General features: G+C 34.5%; 1 protein-coding gene across 1 annotated transcript in view; it reads left to right on the top strand.

Annotated features, from left to right (window-relative positions):
* The first annotated feature begins 1,976 nt into the window (after positions 1-1,976).
* LOC145681036 (uncharacterized) overlaps positions 1,977-22,133 on the top strand; it is a 75,966-nt gene continuing 55,809 nt past the window's right edge. Inside the window, exon 1 of the mRNA XM_081752358.1 lies at positions 1,977-2,097. The gene's annotated coding sequence lies outside the window, so the exon portion shown is untranslated. The remainder of the gene's footprint in view (positions 2,098-22,133) is intronic.

Genomic DNA, 22,133 nt, shown 5'->3' with positions numbered 1-22,133 from the left:
AAACCCATGAATACTAGAACAGTATAGGAATATTTTGTACTTTATTGGGCACATGATGTCCATTACTCGAAGATACTCGTTCCAGGTTTGTAATATTGGAGGATTCGCCTCATTAGGCCGGCCGCACATTGACCAAAGTCTGGACAACTAAGCTGAGTCAGGCGGAGTTTGGATAAAATGCGGAGAGAGAAGTTTAAGTGCTTTCACCATTTGTCTCAATCAAACCTTTGGAGAGGCCTTTGCCTAACAAGTACTCGAGTGAGTAATTTGTGGTTTAGTTGCATTGCTGATAACAGTATACCTTGATTAAGCTGTTCTACCCTCTGGTCAACATGCGTTCGGCCTTAGTATGCTGATTTTAGTGATGTGCTGCACTCCTACTAGCAATCATACGCACTGCAAACCTCATCTGAGATAACGTAATTCTAGCAAGCATTCTCAATAAACCCATGTGTTAACTTCTGTTTACATATATATATATATATATATATATATATATATATATATATATATATATATATATATATATATATATATATATATATATATATATATAACACAAATATATAAACAGAAACTGAAACATACGTCTATTGAGAATGCTCGCAAGCATTATATTATCTGAGATGATGTTTCCATTGCGTATGATGAAGTTTCTTAGTTCCCAGGCCCGTTAGACCATACCAGGATAGACAGGATTATATGCCAGTTAGGACCACAAAAAGTCATGTGTCTTGTAGAGTCATAGGTGACAACGTTCGTGACTCGTTCCATTACTGACGTGATATACTATATATCAATTTTGTAACTCGTGTAGTATGCTGAAAACGAGGAAAGCAGCTATTATTATTATTATTTATTATTATTAATATTATTATCTATAGATGTATAGTATTGAAAAAGACGTGTTGCTTTCCTAACGTGTGGATCTTTGTTTTTACATTTGTATCAAAGGTAACGGAAGGGGGAGTGAAGGTAATACATTTTGAATTAATAAAGTTAATATTAATAAAAATTTGATAAAGATATTAATTTTGATTTAGATATTAATTTTGTCTGGTTTAGTAGCTTGCACGAACACTTTTGGTTCATGAAATTCAGGGTTCGATTTCTGGTGAGAGAGGAGTGAACCCTGAACTCATTACCGTGAGTTATATTCCACTTTAAACTATTGGTCCACGTGTCATATAGCCTGGATGTTTAGAGCGATGCTAAACTCTAACCAATGGACATTTTTCTTTGTTCAATGCTTATTTCCCTAACTCAGCCTGTATATACTTATATGAGAGAGCGAACGACAGCGAGCGAGAATAATGTACAGTATTTTCACCTTAACCTTCGCTATTATATATATATATATATATATATATATATATATATATATACAAAGGCGGTTCCAAAGGGGAGGCCTATAGCCCACCTAAATCCCCAGGTATACACTGGATAAAATGGACTTCAATCCTGTTTTATACTATATAAAGCGGCAAAGTGGCAAACTAAGGTTTAGCCCCTCCCTTGATCATATCCTGGATCCGCCACTGTATATATGTTGGCTATATGAAAAGTAATAACATGATTGCAGGTATGAATTGAACAAAATAAGAACACATTGAAAACATATTTTAAATCACACGCCAGGAACATCAAGGAAGACGCACACAGGACAAGGATGATTTTTCTTTCGAAATTGAGATCCTCTCTGTAAATGTAAATTGTAGATCTAAGCATTTTTGTAGCTCTTGGCCTCACTTAAAGCAAAGTTTAGCTTTTCCAATTTAAACATAGCTTTCATCCTCGCTAAACGTGGAATTCTCGAAATGTAAAATGAAAAGCTCTTGCAGCATTGCTTAATCTATAAATATTGAAGTCCGGAGTATTGATAAGAATGTGCTATCTCCAAAAGATAAATGTATTTTGCAAATAATGAACAGATAAAATATTCTAACCTATCTACATCCTTCCTGTCTATTACAAAATGAAGCAACACAATGTTTGATTAATTCATTTTCGTGTAACGGTGCTTTGTGATTACGTGTCATTCGAGACCTGGCAGTTGGATTACATTTGTTAAGAGGTTGGATTACCCACAATTTCAAGGTAAGAAATTGAATATATAAGTTCAAGTACACAAATTTAGAGCTGACAAAATAGGAAAACGTGATATGGAAATACACTTTCTTATTCAACGTCCTACATTTACGCACCCAAGAAAAGCGAGACAACGATGATCATAAGAATTGAAATGCTGAAATGAAGAAAGTGGGAGGAAACGAGGGAACACCGAGAAATTTCACACACACAGTGCCCACCACAAAGTCCATTTGAAGCGAGTTGAGATCGAACGAGAAACCCACACAACAGAGACGAGTGCTTTACTACTGAATCACGGCGAAACTAGAATGAAATAAAGAGTAGATTAATTGAGCGAAATACCGGTACGTATTATTATCCTGAGCAATATCTTTTATTGCTGGCGCTATACGGGTGTTATTTACTACACATGTGTTGCTTATTATACAAAGATTAATATACTGGGATTACTATGTACCTAGGCGCAATATAGAGATTGGTTTACGGATACCTACGGTTGGCTACTAGATAAGAGTTGATATTATCTCGCCTTGAAAATCAATCTGCTTCTATCTGAAGACCTCCGTCCCGTATCAGATCTATACACGGAAAATTTCCCTTGTCTCCCCTCTTGGGAAACCTTGCGGAAAATGTTTACTGTACAAAAGTAATTTCTACTCAAAGTTTCTTTTCTACACGGAATTACTGCATTTATTACAGAATATTATTTACTATACGATTATTAATTACTAGATATATTATGTCTTTATCTATTATATTTACCCACCATACAAGCAATTTCTCATTTCGACTTGAAATGACAAGAGATCATCATCATAGGTATTCTGCCTTTATTGGCAGGTCACTTGCCGCAGCTGAGAAGCTTCCATGCTCCACGGTCCTCCGCTAACTTCTTGACAAGAGAAGTACCTTTAATTTCAAAATGAGTCAGAAACATTAAAATTATCTCGTTTTAGAGACCAGAATGAAGATTAAGTTAGATGTTTGAGACCTGCTTTGGGAAATACGATTTCAAGCAAGTCCAAGGTCTCGAAAACTACTTTTTTTTGTGTCCGCGGTTGCTCAGTGATAGAACGTTCACCTCCTGTGCATGGAGTCCTTGGTTCGATCCCAGCTCGATCCAAATATATTTTGTAGTGAACAAACATCGTACGCGTGGGTTTCCTCCGGGTTCTCCTACTTTCTTAATTCCACCATTTCCTTTATTTCACATAATCACCGTCTCCTTTAGTCTAGCCGGCATAATTATAGGACGTAAAAGTGAAAGATTATTTTTCATTTTCGAAAACTGTTACCCGGCTCATACTATAAAATCTATAAATTGATAAAATTACTGCATGGACGGAATGAGCATTTATCAGTGTATTTCAATAATACATGTGTTCGAATGTAAATCATTGCTCAATGTTTGCTTAAATATTGTTTTTTCAAACCTTTCGTGGATCTCTTTCGACTTACTGGCATTGTGATCACTACTGTCTGAAATGTAGAAATAGTCGTTGCATGGATCTTAAACAAGTTTACGAAACGAGGCGAGAACAATTTAGAAAAGAGAAAACGTTCTCGAAAATTGAAACGAGACGAGAAATAATTGGAGAATCGAGACGTTATGAGACTTACACAAAAGTTACGAGACTAGAAATTGTTATTTCTCTTTCCATGGCAACAATATTTATAGGACACTTTGGTGAACTATATCAGTATGGTGTGTACAAATGTTCTGTGGCATTTGGATGACAATGATTGGGCAAAAATCTAATAGAAATTGATGCATTTCTTGAGAGCATGAATGTTTTAAACTTTCTTGGATGATCTTTATTTCGTATCCCTGCCGGGTCTAATAAGAACTGGAATCGAAGGAAAGACAAAATAATAGTAAAAAGAATTTGAAATAAGAGAGGTAGAGAATCCATTTCTGATGCATATGATTCCTGAATTGATCCCAGGACATCCACATTTGTGGCGGGCGTCGCATATATGAGTTTTCTCGAAGCTTTGTCATTTCTTTCTATTATCTAAATTCATCAACTCTATCATAATCATTCACTTTTACGAGATTAATTACACATCTCATTGAACTTATAAGGCATATACCTGGAACATTAAACTAGAACTTTCAGTGTTATAGATTTTATTTACTATATTAAGGTGTTTTACAATACAGATGTTCTTTACCACACTAAACTTATTACTGTATGATTTGTTTCAACTAGAATGAGATTATTTACTATAACGAGATTATTAAATGTCTATTGTATGAATATTATTCAGCTACTATACTGTGGTTACTTACTTACTATACAAATATTATTTACTATAGAAAGGTCATTTACTATGAGTAGATTTACATATTACAAAATTGAGAAGTTCCCGTTGTTTCTATGGTATATATATTTTTTCTTTTCGCTCCTAATATATACTCCACACATAATCACGTTGATCTGCTACATAGGTAGTTGAACAGTACTTTAACATGTTTTTAACATAAGCATAAAAACCTCATTAAATGCACAACGTTACACAAGGACTTTAATTTCATTTCACGGATTTTATTTACTGTATTAAATATATTATTTAGTTTACTTAGCTTATTTACTATCAGTGGCGAGTATCGAGTAGTACAAAAGGAAAACCACATTACTAATAGCGACTAAACTGGCTTTTCACCCCTACCTCCTATTGAAAAATCATCCCCTGGAACTGGAGCCCCCAGTGATATTTTACTTCGAAGGCATTAATCTGATATTAGGTACAAATATTAAAGGAAACTTTTGCTGTTATATGATCGTATATAGAATATGTCTTACAAACAAAGTTATTCATTTTTATATACAATAATATGCACTAAATGTTGAAACCCTGTAAGAACTGAAAAAGAATTGATGTTGCTAACTCTACTCGATCTAAATCTTCAATTGATTTTCTCAATCGATTATGTAAATGAAATGAAATGTCCATTTTTATATCACACGATACTAGTATTAGGATAAAGGAGACGGATGAATTAATGAAAGTTAAGGCCGTGTCTAACGTTTTGAGCTGAGATCATCAATTCCTATATAATAACATGCTGAACTTCTTTCCAAAATATTATGAAAACTATTTGTCTTATGCAGTTCAAACTTTCTCCAGATGTTAACCTACCCCAATACTACATGTACACTTTTCTATTTTTAATCTAGCTCTTATAGTTCATTAATATTACATTTTAAAAATAAATGTGAAAACACTGGAAATAATGTAAAAATAAACACAAATTCAGGTTTTTTTTAGAATCACCAGGGTTTCTTTTCCTGCTCGTGAAGTTGCAGATACAATCTCTCCTGATTCATTCACACCATTGTTCCTCACTGATATTCAAAAAGTTGGTAGGGGAGGATAACAAGTTATGAAATGAGAAAAGGTTGTTCATCTAATAATGTGGAGAGTGTATATCTTCAAAGTTATGTTAGTTGACAATCTGATCATGTGGTTCGGAAGAAGAAAGGGTTGCGGAAGGCAAGACTGGCTGCTGTCAGAAATGAGACAACCTTATCTGCCTACACATCTTTTTACTTGTATTTTATAACAAGCCTTGTCAAACAGGATGCACTTTCTCTATTTTCATTTTTCGACCATTTTTAAGCCTAAGTCTTGACTTTTGCGCGGTAAAAAAGATGAGAAACAACAGAGGAAACGCAAAACTAAAAGCATTATTATCAATATTTTGCTTTCCAAAATAAGGAATGTAACTTAAAAAAAAAACACACAACTTTGAAAGAAATATCTGGGAAGATGAAAGAACAAATCATGGAATTTCAGGCGTGTGCCTAACAGTAATATACAAAATAAATAAATAAATATTACAATATTTCTGCGGATCTAGATCATTTGGACCCGACATTGGCATTCCATAGATAAGCAAGTGAAATATTTTTCACTTGATTTTGACTGACAACCTGATTTACAGAATTGATTGAAAAGTTCGGGGGAAAACAACGATAATTCTAATTTTAAAACCGTGTGAGTTGGTTACAGGGTTACAGAAAACAATAATAACACTCATGTGAGCTGAATTGCTGAAAGAATTCAAGATTTAAAAAAAAAAAAAAGCATACTGAATATGCTGTTGTTTCAAACTTGAACTCTTTCGACGTTCATATGAGTTTTATCATTGTTTTCCCCCAAACTCTTCAATTATGTATATACAGGGTGATTCAATTAATTTTTGAAAGAGGAAAGGAAATATATTTAAGCAGTTAGTTCCCGGCTTATTAATATAACACTTGCGTTCGCTCATCATATAATTTAATTAGATAAAAGTGCAGAACAAGAATGGAGTGTCACTTTTTTTTAAATTTAGATGTAAAATCTGTTAATTCAGAAGTGAAGAATTTATTTATGTAGGCGAATAACGTGTAACTCATGTAACTGAGATACAGCGCTAAAAAGTTTGCCCCATCACCATGATATTGTTCTATGTGATCATAATTGTTTAGTAATATTATGAACGTTAATTTATATTTATGCACTAATAATTATAACAAGATTATTCTGATCAGTGGCATCTTTGGGAGGGACTATCGAACTCGAAGCCCCCACCGAAATAATTTCATTATTATTTTTCGCATTATACGCACAACACAAATGCATCTTACTGATTCTCAAGCCCCCCCTTCCCCCCAAAACAAGATCCTAAATTTGCAACCGGTTTTGATAATATTGAATTGGTATTATAAGCAGTAATACTATATAGGAAGTTCAAACCTGAATTATCACAGAAATAAGAACACGTAAGATCTTAATAACTGTAGTCGTGTTGTCGAACGAAGTTTCAAAGGGTTGACCTCTTGAATGAAAATGTCAAATATACTTGTTAATTTGCATTTGAAACTAACATATCTACAAGTGCATTGTCAGTTTATACTGGAAAATATTTCACTGTGGCGGAAGAAAACAAAAACTGGACATTATATCTTTTTACATTTTTAAATTCGAGACCAGGCAAGAAACACAACAATTATCGTCTCGTTTTCGAGACGAGAAATTCCTCGAGTGCTGTGGGCAACACTAAGTCGCCCAAGTCTTGGATCTCAAACACTATTTTAGTATCACATGATTCATATGTAAAATCTACAAATTAATAAAATGATGGTACGAAAACAATGAAGAGCATTTACCTACGTTTAAAATATACAAGTCATTACACAATGTACTTTAATAATAAGTATGGTTTAAATGTTGTTATATCACACTATTCGTGGACCATTCGTGACGCAGAACGGTTGTGATAACTTCCAATTGAAATTAAGAAAAACAATTAGATCATGATTTTTTAAAAGATAAATTAACAAAACGGAAGAATAGAATTTCGAGGCAAGAGCGAAAGAAGCCGTCGAGGATCAAGACAAGACAAGACCTATTAAATTTAGTAGACGAGACGAGAAAACCTTATTTCTCGTCTCGTTTCATAGAGAACACTATTTGAACGAAATATATATATCACTCTTTCTTGTAGCGACTACCTGGCAGATGTTGGTACATTTCTTTGCATGAATAATCAATGTTATGGCATATCAATCTGGAAGCATAGAATACAGTCAATCTTTACGCTATTATTGGGGAATAAAGCAGTGTAGAATGCATTAGGTTATTATTTAGGAATGAAATGAAATCTTTGAGTTTTACGTCCCATAGGTATGTCGGCTAGGCTAAAGGACACGGTAATGATCAGAATGAATGAAATGGTAAAATGAAGAAAGTTTCAGCAAACAGAAAATTACCGAGAAAATCCATACACATTGTGTTTGTCCACCACAAAGCCCACTTGGCGCGAGCTGGGATCGAACCTGCCACCTCACACACCAGAGGTGAGCTGTCAGAGATATCGAGTAATTTTCGGGAATTCATACAGGATCTCAAGAATAGGTTATTTTTCTTCCGTTAACCTTGCATTCAAACCAGAAATGGAAGAAATCAACCGTTTTCGGTCTTAAATTGATCGTCATAAAACTAAGTTGGTAATAGACAACGACAGTTTTCGAAAATCGATTGAGCATCTGAAGAAAAATACAATCTTCACCTGTATCTCTACTGAAACAGGAAATGGTAAAAAGTTTCACTCTTCCGGTTTCAAGCTCCATAGAGCCCGTCGAAGTTATGTGGATGATGTATGCGGAGACCCGAGTTGAATTCCCCGCGAGTTGAAGTGAGTTTGCTATTCAATTCACTATACAATTCAAAACTATTTTTATAAGATGAACACTTCCCTCACTTGAAAGCAACACAGAGAGCGTTTCTGAAATTTCGTACGTCGTTAGTTCCAATATGCCTCTACAGGTAACAATTCATCGAAATGTTTACGCATAATCAATTAAATCTTTATGATCTACGAAAAGAAAGAAAACTGGCTTTGCTCTTATCTGCTGTCAATCTGCATTCCGTTGGTATCTTCGTCTGCGAGGACAACCCAAAGTTCAACCACGTGACCTAGCAGGGGCAGAGAATGAAAGAAACTACCTGCTTAGCCTCCTATCTGCTGTTCTGCGTTGTTGCAACATAAAGACCATAAATTAAACAGCTTTTAAATGGAAGAAAATTAATTTTTAATTAGCGCGCTTTAATATTACCCTAGCAAGAAAAAATAAACGTGAACATGCAATATTAATCCTAACAAACATTTGGACGAATTTTGAAATGTATAAAATAAATAGTTTTCATAATATTTTGGAAAGAAATATGCCATGTTATTATATAGGGAAATCCCATTGTATTCCGAGTGTTGGACACAGCCTTAATTATGAACTATTTGGTGAAATGAGAGTATGTGTGAGGGAAGGAGAATCATGAGAAAACCCATGGGAATTATGTTGTTAACTCCAAGCTTTCGTGACTCGTATGCTGCAGGGACTCCAGATCAAGGATGAGCATTATACTAGTAAGCCACCGAGTCTCCCTTTCAATCAATTATTCAAAATTATTTGGTTTCATACCCATTAGGCATAGATAAATATAGTTAAGAAGATAGTTTAAAACGGATATAAAAACAAGGTACTAGTAAGAAACTAGTTTCTTTCCTCGTATATTTATAATATGATATTTATTAAGTTTCAAAATAGATATACGATAATATATTCATGATTAACTGAAACAAGTATGCATTCAATATCGATCGATTTTAAAACAAATGTGTAATTTATTTGATTATGCATTTTCTGTCCCAAGGTTGTACTGATTGTTTAATGTACACCCTGAATCACACGGGTTGCTATAAAGAATATTGTATGAGCCTATACGAGTTTCCAAAACATATTTCAACGGAAAAGTTTTACAATTTGCACGAAGTTTCTCTAGTATATGAGGGATCAAATTTCAATAATGCCCTACGTGATAACCTTAAACCTACATTATATGACCTGAAATTTCTCTATATTATATTTATGGTTATTTTATAATTATTTATTTAAGCCCTTATTATTTTTGTGGTTTTGCATATTTGCTTTCAGAGTACAATTTCTGTGGTTAATCACGTTAAAACGTAGTTCAAGGATATTCGTGCGTTCACTAGATGCCTGCAAAAAGAGTAACATAAACATACATCAAGTCTTACTAAATTCTGAATTTGAAATGTGCAACGAATAGTGTTCTTACCTTTCCCCTTCCAAATAGTTTGAAAATTAGCGTCGCAAACAATGATTCAACATTGTACTATGGATTCGTCCTTGACACAATATGAGTGATTATTTAGTGCCTGCGTAAACCAACCACTTCTGGTCTTATCATTGATCGCTGGAGATTAAGAAGGATAATAGATAACAAGAAGCTGTTTTCGTAGTCAATTAAACTTCCCAACAATATATTCCATTTCCACTCTAATCTTTCTATTAAACCGGAAATGGTACTAGTGTATTTATATCATTTACGATTTTAATAATAATTTAGAATTTGTTGCGACATAGAAACTGAATTCCTTCACGTCATCCACACGTGACACTGCTAGTTATTACTAATGTAACCTTCCCCAAGAAGCCGTCACTGATGTAGGCACTTCTAATACCGAGAAGCATTTTCCAATGTATAGAATAAAACAAAACCGAATGTTTCCTGCTCAACCTAAGCGAAGTCAAGTTAATATGATTCAATATTCGTATATATTATATATATATATATATATATATATATATATATATATATATATATATATATATAATCGTTGTACAACACTAGTTTCCAACCGGTGTTCCGCAGTACTCGACTGGATGTGTCGGAAAACTTTCGATGCAGTGTGACATTAACGTAAATGTAAGCAAATAGTGATACGAATAAATTTGAAAAAGAACAATAAAATATTCAATGGAATGCATATAGGCCATATATCCTACATAATACATATTCTACAAATGTTTAAGAGTGGACATTACTAATGGTCAGGATAGTATGCTACGCGTACATCCTACAAAGTAGGTAGAATTGTGATCAAGAACATGTCCAGAACTATTGCTGTAGATGTACTAACAAATATTTGAAGATTTAAGTAAAACTATTGGAAACATAAAAATCCCGCATATGAGTAGCCTAATTCATATATATATATATATATATATATATATATATATATATATATATGAATTATATATATATATATAACGTGAATTATATATATATATATATATATATAACGTGAAACCAACTTGGAAGTGCAGTACGGTTCAAAATACTTCAACAAGATATCGTTTTCCTGTACTTCACTGATTCTGATTTGAGGGCTCACCCAGTATGAGATGTGAAGAACAAGCAAAACGGGTGCAAGATAAGGATAGAAATAAACTGGGAAATTATGGTTAAACCATTACTTGTAATGGCAATTTACAATTAACCTTTAACAAACTTCTCAGATGCTACATGCTTGACGTGTTGGTTGTAATATTGCCAATCAAGTTCTTTTTTTTTTCTTTTACGTTATTGAAAAATAATAATATTGCAAGTTTTTTTTTTTTTTTTTTTTTTTTTACAGAATTACTAAAATGGGTACAAATTTATAATTTAGTGTAGAACATGAACATCAAACAAGACCAAATTATAGTTAGACATATGTATTATTATTATGATCATTGAAAATTTGAAAATTCAATGCTGCATGTGTAATCACAGAACTAGACAAAAAATACATATCGCCAACGTGTGACAAGGAAGGGGGGATCTGCGAAGTACGGAGTTTTCAGGTAAAACAAGATGGAGAGCTTTGGTGTAGTTGAAGATAATCATTCAGAAGCGATCTTTAGATTTCCGATAGCTTTAGCGCCGACAAGGAAAACCTAATTCCAAAACAAACACACCCACCCATGCTTCAAAATTATAACGATCTAATTACTGGAACGAACATGATATAAATGGCGTCATAGTGGTAATTTCGTTCGAAGTACGTAAGCATTTGCGTTAACACGTATTGATGTTTTTTTTTTTTTAATTCGTAAGTTCAAACAGACAGCCATATGTGTGTTGGCAATCTCAAGATCGCTGTTCAATAGAAATATTTTATTTATGTCCGTAATCGCAACAAAATAAACAGATCTGTTTTAATTTACTTTATGAAAGAAGACTAGGCTTCCAATGTGTGGGGAACCAGCAGTTTTACCGGATGCGATGGGTAAAGGGGGAAAGACGTAGATGGAACTTATTTTTGAGACGCTGAATCTATATCAAGAAACCATTTCTCTGTATCTTCTTTCATTTTTGCTTCTGGTACCACCAGACAGACTATATTTTCTATTATACCTACTCTGCTTACGTACAGTTTGATACCTAATAAATGGGTAAAGGACATAGTGTACTCATAAGGAGAAAGCTTTTTCTTCCATTCCTTTCCTCCTAAACTCTATTACCAAATCATATTATTTTATGTAACTGAGTCGAAATATAAACTTAAGGCTGAGATACAGTAATAATAAATATACATAACTGAACTTATGAGCCAGTTCTTATCTTTCTTATGAGCCAATGAGAAAATGTGCTTAAAAATAGTTTCACAGCATTCTGTAGCGTCAAATCATAAAAAAAACTATAATTAGAAATTAACAAACGTGTGTAAACTTTTACCATTCACGTAACATGTGGTTCTCTGAGCTTTTATTCTAACGTTCTAATATTCTGAATGTAACAATAAGTTTAATAACTGAATTACTAGACTTGTGATTGGTGCCATAAAAGATTGAGTACTGGAAAGGAACGATGAACTTGAATGTGATTATTAATGGAACAATATTTCGAAGGGATCTAATCCTGCAAAAATTGCTAAAATTATGATGATTTCAATACGTCAATTAGTTTTCCATTTTCAGACTATATGTAAGAAGAAATCTGTAAATTTCTGTTAAATTGGAATTCAAACTATAATTTGGTTGATTGATTAGGAATTCAAGGGAATATCAACAGCAAGACTAATTTTGCCTCTCAATACAGTTGCATACGAGACAAGTCAATATTTTATAATGTCATAGAAGACGAGACACAAATCTTTCAATAGAATGATACATTTTGAGTCAAGACATTACTTTTATGATCCCTTTTCGAGACCAGTCAGTCTGAGCTAGGAATGCACGAGACGAGAGTGAAAATTTTATGCGAGACGCGAGACGAGACTCGGTTAAGTCTCGCACGAGAAGTCTCGCGAGCCTTCTCGCAGTCTCGCAACATTTATGAATTACACTTAATTGTATATTTAGTGATTTTACATTTATTGAGTTTTCTAAGTTGAGCGTTAATGCCTCCAGGAACAAAAATGTGATTGGGGCAATAGACATTTTACGAGATTTATTATTATTCAAGGTTGATTTTCAGAATTAAAGCCTTCTTTAGTTTCTAAAAGAGAAAGGATTTGTAAATTGGAAATTTATTACAGCATCGATTTAAGACTTTATTTTGCGACACATACACGCGGGTGCGCACGAATACATGAAGTTTTGTTTTTGGTCTGAAAAACGAATAAGACTATTGCTGCGAAATGTGATATTTCTGTTGTTTCTGCCTTTTTCACATTACTACTAAGGATTAATGTTGGGGATGGCGGGGAATTCCCCTCTCGTTAAAGTTTATCCCCGGCCCGGCTCGCAGAAATAAAATAATATTTTTACATAGAATAAGTATTTTCTTTCTATATATTTATCAAAAACATCCCCCTCTAGTTCGGAAGTTTAATTCAAACACTGGTTTGGTAGGATGTATAGGTTTGATGGGAGATGGTAGGAATGGCCCTATATCTGTCAGTAATTTTATTTTCTAGATCTGGCAACACTATACAAGTTGAAAGCGAAAGTTGATAAAATGCGATAATGCAGCATTGCTACAAGCGCGAACGAACCGAAAGAATTGGGTCGTATTGTGTTGCAACGAGTTCTTTTGTTGTGTACAAGCGCTTTGGGTGTATAAAAACATCTTTATAATGGAAAATCACCCTTCAAGAAAACGACCAAAACCTGTAAATGTTGATAGTGGCGACGATATTTTAGAAGAGCCAAATATTGCTGGAGATCTCTAAGCTGGAAAACAATGTTAGATCCAGCAACAATTTATGCTGGTTTTGCTGTAAATTATACTATTAATTTGACGAAAATTAATGGTCCAGTAATCAAATTCCAGCACAACTTTTCTTTTAATTTGGAGCGGAGGGGACACAAGTTCGGATACTATGTGGAACTCTAGGTTCCGTCTCCTTAGGATGTTATGAACATTCATCCCATGTAAAGAAATGGCACACCATCATGGATTCACCTTCCAAGGAACTTTTAGGTCAAATGCCTGCCTTCGGACAGAATATCACATCATCATTTATTAACAGCCATAGAATAACAAATTGTAAAATTTTGACCCAGAATATATGCGAGGTTGCTAGATCATGCGAGAAAGTCTCGCGCGAGACGCGAGATGAGACACAAAATTTTATGTGAGACGAGACTTCACATTTGCGAGACGAGACCAACATTTGAGGCTGCGAGACGAGAGCAACATTTGAGTCTGCGAGACAAGACGAGACTTACCAGTTAACGATCACTAATCTGTATCTGGATCTTAAACTGCTCTCACCAGGGACTGAAGACGGACATACTTTACGAAAGTCATATGCCTATGTTACCTGGCCTGGAAGACATTTATATATATAAATATATATATATATATATAAATTCTCGTGGATATTTGCTGTACTAGCATCCAGAAATTTTGATCAGAAATTTGTTACAATAACTATAGCATTTTGTAGAGGCACTGCGGCAGCCAGAATAACGTGGATGTTTTTATACTTTTATCTTACATAATTTTATGCGTTTTGGATATACATAATCATTTTTCACATTTAGAAAATATGAAATCATGTTCTTCGTTTATGAAATAAGAAGTACACATTTATTTTGTGTACAATCTTACTCGTAGAAAAAAACAAACGCAAATAAAACAGCACCTTCATGATTGTGTTTCGTTATTCTGAACGGAATATAGATTCTCTTCTACGAAAAAGGCAATTTTCTATTTTGGAGCGCTTGCATTTGTTTGGGGGTGATTGAAATGGCTTAATTCCGAGATATCCTTATCGGTTCTGCCGCTCCGGTTGTTGAGTAACTTTTCGTGGTTTCAATCAAGGGCACTGATTTCTCTGTAAATTTGGGGGGGATATTTAGATGAAGAATGTATATATATGAGGATTTAAAGACAAATTGCATTCAAATTTTGCCAAATATTGTACATTCATAAATACAATGCGGGGCCCACATGAGCTTTGGGGGCCCCCTCGGCCCCCCAGGATCGGCGTCCTTGGTTTCAATACTTCCACCGCAAAGCAACCTCAAGTTATTTGCTCCTCTTCTTATACGAAGTAATGTGGATTCAAAGAAATGATGATAAAGAAAGACATGAGTACTGTGGTACGAAATTGAATTCAACTTTAGTGTAACTACTGTTGAATTCAACGTAGTTACACTAGAATGTCTAAGAATGTCTTAGTGAACAAGCGTGCATTAAGACATTCTGTCTAGAAATATTTTGATGGTTGTTTTCAAAGAGCTTTACCCACTGAATTTAGTTACATTTTCCTTTGAGTTCTTTCTTCCAAAACTATCATGAAATGTTAAAAAAAATGTATTTATAAAAAAAAGATATTGATAAACGCTTTTATTGTTTAATACGAGTATTTGAAGTTTAAAAATATTGTTTGTGAGTCATTATTTAATAGAAACTACCATTTGAGACAAAGAAACAATGTATTAGAAGCATTATACGGGCTCAAATTATCAAATGGGTATGTCTGAATAATTTCCAATTCCTTGTAAGAATAAATGTATCTCACAAATTAATAAACGAATGTAGCAACATATATTACCTAGCTAATTTTGTGATAATTATTATTCTACCTTTTGAGTAATATTAACACCATTTTCTAAGTTCCCTTACACAAGGGACTGTGAAGGAAAAACATAATTCATGATAGTAATATCGAGATAAGTTACAAAGAATACTAAGAAGGGATCAATTTGGTTATATTTGCAAATGTTTTTTTTCGTACTAGTTGAACTAGTAAATTTGTATCTATTTAGTTTAATTTTTATAGATAATTTGAAAACCTAAATAAAACCATAACTTATTTTTTGATTTCTTTTAAAAATTTAAGCATCTCGGTTGCACTTGCTTACATTTTAAAAGTAGAACAGGACACGATTTATTCTGGAATACCAAGGGTAAGAAAGGAATTTGGGACAATTGGAGATGAATCTGTATATATTCCCTTAGTACGTGCATCCGAATATGTTCATATAATCTCGTCTAACTTTATCTTGAAAATGTTTGGAACAGTCCGTAGTTAAACACAATCGGCTTTGAAGTACAAGTTTTTATATCTACAGCATCAGAACCTATGATATCAGCAATGTTATTAGAGCAACCATTTATATAATTTTCTTGAAAAATGGAGATAAATAATATACAGGGTGAGCACAGAAACAGTACCTGATTTTAAAGTGCCACATAATTAACATTTAATTGAATATTTACATGAATTTTTGTACAGAGCTCAGTAAACTCAAAGTATTTTTCCATTTATCTTTACAGAATCCTAGTTCTAACCAGGGCAGCTAGAGGGCAGTAACATGGAAAATGGCGTACACCCAACAGCAACGAAGCTGGTGCGTTTTACAATTTGCAAAAACAAACAGTTTTGTGAGAGTGCAACGTGATTTCAAACGACAATTTAATACTGATCCACCCACACACAAATCCACTGTTAAGTTGCATAGAACGTTTATTGAGACGGGGTGCATCTGTGATAAAACAAAAGGCCATTCAGTACGACGTCCAGTCTCCGAGGAAACTGTGGAGCGCGTAAGAGCAGCCTTCGTACACAGCCCACAGAAGTCTACACGTAAAGCTAGCAGAGAGTTGCAAATGCCACAAACAACAGTAAGCAAGATCTTATACAAGCATTTGCGGTGTTACCCGTACCGACTGCAGTTGGTTCAGAAGTTATTCCCACAAGACAAGGTAAAGCGCCGTGAGTTCTGTGAGACTATGCAAAATTTCATGGAGAACGACGAAACCTTTCTGACGAAGATCATTTTCAGCGATGAGGCGACATTTCACTTAAGTGGAAAGGTGAATGGACACAATGTAAGGACATGGGGAACCCAAGTCCTCATGCAACTGTAAATGTGGAACGTGACTCACCGAAAATCTTTTTTCTTTTTCTTTTTTTTTCTTTTTTCTTTTTTTTCTTTCAGTATCAGAGCGTCGGGTGCACGGTCCGTTCTTCTTTCAGGAACAAACAATTACAGGTGAAAGTTACTTAGCATTGCTACGTAACTGGTTGATTCCGCAACTTAGTAATGCAGAGATAGACGACTTCGTTCTACAACAAGATGGAGCGCCGGCACACTGGCATCGTGCTGTACGCAGGTTTCTAAACGAGAACCTCCCAAATCAATGGATAGGGCGCTCTGGAGTCAATGATCAAGTTCTTTGCAAATGGCCTCTAAGATCACCTGACCTCATTGTTTGTGACCTCTCTGTGGGGATTTGTGAAGGACAAAGTGTATGCACCTCCACTACCCGCAACTCTATACGATCTCCAAGAACGCATCAGTGATGCTGTCAACTCCATCACACCGGATACCCTTCAGAACGTGTGGTTGGAGCTAGATTACCGCCTCGATATTTCCCGCGTTACAGGTGGCGCTCACATCGAGTGTTTGTGATTTCAATTATTGCTACAACAACTTTTTGAGTTTATGTATCACTGTTCAAAAATTCAGCAAAATATTCCTTCGCATACTAAATTTACACTAATTTGAAACCTGGGACTGTTTCTGTGCTCACCCTGTATTTAAGCTCCATCCGCTTATTAATTTGGGAAAGACATTTATTCATACAAGGAATTCGAAAGTGTTCGGACACTCATTTGACTACTACTTCGATTGAAAGACTTAAAAATACATTCAAATCATTAACATGAAAAGGCTACTGAGAGATCGATAAACTACGGGAAGTTTAACCTATTGTTCCTATTTTGAACACAAGTAAGTTGGATATTTATTAATGCTTAAATTTGATGGATAAAGACGTAATTTAAAACGTGAAAAAAAATTTAAATTGATGACTTATCATGCTGTCTATGTTGCTTGTTTATTACTATTTAAATAATATTTCTATTTATTTTGGAATAACTTATTTATTTTATAATAATGTATGTGTTTTATAAAATAAATAGAAATATTATTTAAAAAGTAGTAAACAAGGAACATAACGGTAATTGATGACTTATCATGCTGTCTGAGTTCATTTTTCTAGTCGCTGCCTTAACCTAGATTTTTGAGTAATTCAAATTCTGGTAACACTGTAATTTCTATGGATTGCAACACTGAAAATTCTTCCGATTCGTATTTTCGGGTGTAGAATAACATTATCTATTATTGTGGTAAATTACATTTTATTACCTCTTTCCACTTACGAAAAACGGGCAAAAGAAAACTATTAGTTTTTCAAAAATATTTAGTAGTCTGCCGCCTTAACATACAAGCGTATAAGGCATACACTTTTCTTTTGCTTAATATCAAAACACTTTGAATATATATATTTTTTCAAGTATTCAAGCGAATTACTTGAGTGGCAATTATTCTGTACGTAACTCATTTCCTCTTCAAATAACACGCACTTGAAAATGTTATATGATCACTGTTGAATTCAGTAGTGTCGTTAGGCGTTAGGAGGGAACGATAGCCCCCTGGACGAACAAAGCAACAAAGACGAAATTTTACGTCAAACCACAATAAAGTCGTGTAATATTTGTATAGGTCTATATATAAATCAGTTAAAAATTAGTATTTGGTGGCAAGCGGCTGCCCCATTGACCTGCACGTACATGCACTACTGTATACCGAAACCAAATATATCAAGAAATGGACTACGTGTACTGGCTTTTGCTGCGCTTGTATTCTATAAATCTGGTAAAGTAATATAGAAAACCTCTCCCATCCCAACACTCCCTTCACGCAATAAACACATGTAAACACTCTAAGAAGTAACTTCAAAATCTCATCTGACACGTAGTAAAATTGTGCCCGAATATTTTCCGGTTGTTCGTCCGCTTCCTCTCATATTTGCATCCTATCAAGTATTTTTATATTCATTTGCTTTTATCAATAACTTAAGTTCGCAATCAAGAGATGTAAAAGAAAAAATATTTTAATTACTTAGGGGCCACGGTGGCTCAGTGGTAGAACGTTCACGTCTGGTGCATGGGGTCCTTGGTTCGATCCTAGCTCGTGCCAAGTGAGTTTTCTGTTGGACAAACACCGTGTGCTTGGGTTTTCTCGGGGTTCTCCCGTTTCCTCCCAAGTCCTTCATTCCACAAGTTCATTCATTTCTCATCATCACTGTCTCCTTTAGCCTAGCCAGAATAATCATGGGACGTAAAACTCAAAGATTTTGTTTTATTTTAATTACGTAATGCATTAAAAATCCTAGAATTATGAATTTTGAATAGATTAGATTTTACACGCTTTGTTCTCTATAGATCTTACTGACATGAAAGTTTTCTAAATTGAACTGTCTTCAACATCTTTCTCAACATTCGTTTATTGTGGGAGCCACCTTGAAGAGTTTTCTTGACTTTACGAGACCCAAAATTTGAAATAAATCCCTGTATTATTCCAGATTCCAGTAACTATGGACTTTTCCCCGCAGGTTCATATGAACTTTAATTTTCCTAACTACATCTTACTGCTCGTCAGGTCCGTAGCCAGCCCAAAAATTTAAGAAGGGGCCGGTAGAAGTTAGGGGGGGCGACCCAATCATATTATACTTCATCACCATATTATAGTTTATTTGCAAGCCTACCGTGAAATTTTATGGGGGCCAGTCAAAATTTAGGAGGGGCCCGCCCCCCTCGCCACCCCCGTGGATACGGGTCTGTTGCTCGTCACACACACACATACATACATACACACATTATATATATGGGAAACCTTACTATTATTGGCCCTCTGACAGTAATTGGTCATTCCGGAAATGAAATCATATATTAAGTATTACAATCATTTTTGCTGCAACACTTCACCATGCTGATGCGGTATCTATTCGTAATTTGCTCTGCTTGTGTTGGTGGTGTGAATTAATTCCATGAGAAGTTATGACTGGTTGTTCTGAAACACCTTTTGCTTTACAGGTTACTCTTACTTATTTTATAAGGAATTATTAATTTTTTGTTCTTGTGTAGTTCATGAATTCTTGTTGATCAACTCGTCATTTTAAAGAGAGAATGTAATTAACGTCTGTGGTTTAGCGTTATATTTTGTTTGTTTTAACACTTATAAGTGGGGTGGCTAGTAACCCAACTCGCAATTTAGTTCCTGTACAGTACTTAGTCACCTATGCCACTAACTATGTTTCCTTCATTACACATTATAAAGTGATGTTTTTTATTGAAAAACCAACGTTACATTTTGGTTTACAACCTGTAGTTTTCTCGCGCTCCCATGATGTATCTGTACAGCTAGTAGCCGGGGTGGCTAATAACTCGTTAGTCCGGCTAATAACTACAACTTCAAATACTTCTATCACTTCATTATTATTTACGGTTTTGTAAATTGAACCACTGATTGGAAAAAGGGAATAAGTACAATTTTTTTCGATTTTAACCTGAGATAGCAGATGTGTTCCTTTGAGATAGTTACATCGTTGAGTAGAAAATAGGAATGTTTGGGCAACTCTATATGACCAATGTAGAAGACAAAATATCTCGCTGATTAGAAAAAGGAAATAAATACTTTTCTTATTTCTTTCTTTCAATCACTATAGGATACCACCACAACTGTGAGACTGTGTGTATGTAGACAACCATTAGAGACCTCTGCTGACGTTACGATACTTCGCATTGTCTTCGCATTGCACAATTTATAGAGAAATATTTGGCCCAATCAGTTACAGATTTACGTGTTTTCAGTGATACAAGTGGTGATCATACAATACCAAAACTGGAATCATACAATTACATTAATGCTTTTCAGTCTGATCGTGTCATAACGCTTTACCACTGTACAGCAATATTTGTTTGTCAGAGGTCACAGTTTTTACCATGTGACCGAAATTTTGTTATAATCAAACGAGAACTCAAACGACACAATCGCATTTATTTACCAGCACAGTATAACCACATGATTACAAATGCAAGAAATACTGATACTAAATTTCAGGTTTACGAAGTTGTCAATGAAGAAATCTTCAGGTAGCATTGTGGACAAAGCAGTGAAATTCCAAGTAAGTAAATAGAGAGACTGTTTATAAAACAGAATCTCTAAGTTATGTGCAAGCTCATAAGTTTATCAATGAACTAAGAACTGATATTTTTCGATTACTCAAAAGTAATGTCACAAACGTTCCACTGCCAACGTCAAAGGCATACGATTGGCAAGTCCCGATCAATCAGAAAAAGATAAACGGTTCTTCACAAATCATCAAATGCATACCTGACCAATACAAAAAGTTTTATAGGATGATTTGTTCATGGAAAACCACTGATCAAGAAACTGCAGAAGACGAAGATGCAGACGGGTAGGACCCTATGTAAAGTCATTCTATTTTGACAACGTATTTTGCTACGTATTTTGTTCAGCTGTTTATTGTACTACTTTTCTTGCTGTACGAATAACATGTGCTGTACAAAAAAAAAAAAAGAAAAAAAAGAAAAGAAAAGAAAAAAAGAAAGAAACGAACGGTGACAATAAAAGGGTTAGAAGCCTAACATGCGTGATAGTTCGGATACATACTGTATATATCCAAGATTAACATACAACATTGTATTCAGCATGTATATTTTCATAGCTTTCTATCATAAACTGCACATTACATGCCGTACACACAATTACAATTGCGTCCAACTCTAATTGATTGGAAAAAGGGAATATTTTTTCCATTTTTAATCTTATTTAACCAATTGCAGTGCTGCAATACAAGATTTTCCTTCTTGTCTTAGTGTATGTTAGTTGTTTTGCTACAAGAAATCAATTATACACTTTTTGCAACAAGTACAAACAACGCCTCGGGAAGGTTTTTTAGCGTTTTTGAAAACTTAGGTCTGATGCACTTATTCCCTTTTTCCAATCAGTGATTTAATTGTATAATGAATTTTTCTCTTAATGAGTATTGCGAGCAAGAAGTTTTTTGCTAGTGAGTCTTCAGGTTCACCACCTCTTATAGTGTATCCCTACAAACGAATCCCAGAAAAGGTGACCGAATTAGTTCCACCTTCTTAGGGCTTAGCACGAAGCGATAATGAGTGGATGATGGCTTTAGCTTTTTCATGAATACACAGGGAATGCGCTTCACCCCTTTTTAGTACATCAGAATGTAAAATGTCAAGTAATTTTGTTCCTTGATGGATATAAATCACACCTGATTTACCAGTTAAGTATTTTATGTACGCACCTGCTAATATCGCTCTATTCAAGCGCAACCATAATTCTGCAGCCTACTGACGTAGGGGGTGTTTCAATCCATCAAAATATATTGGCATAATGCAGTACGAAAAGTGA

Source organism: Thermobia domestica, chromosome 3 (assembly GCF_964235325.1).
Source record: "Thermobia domestica chromosome 3, izTheDome1.hap1.1, whole genome shotgun sequence".
In the NCBI taxonomy this organism is placed as follows: Eukaryota; Metazoa; Arthropoda; class Insecta; order Zygentoma; family Lepismatidae; genus Thermobia; species Thermobia domestica.
The sequence above is the reverse complement of the archived record's forward strand: the minus strand, read 5'-3'. Positions and strand labels throughout refer to the sequence as shown.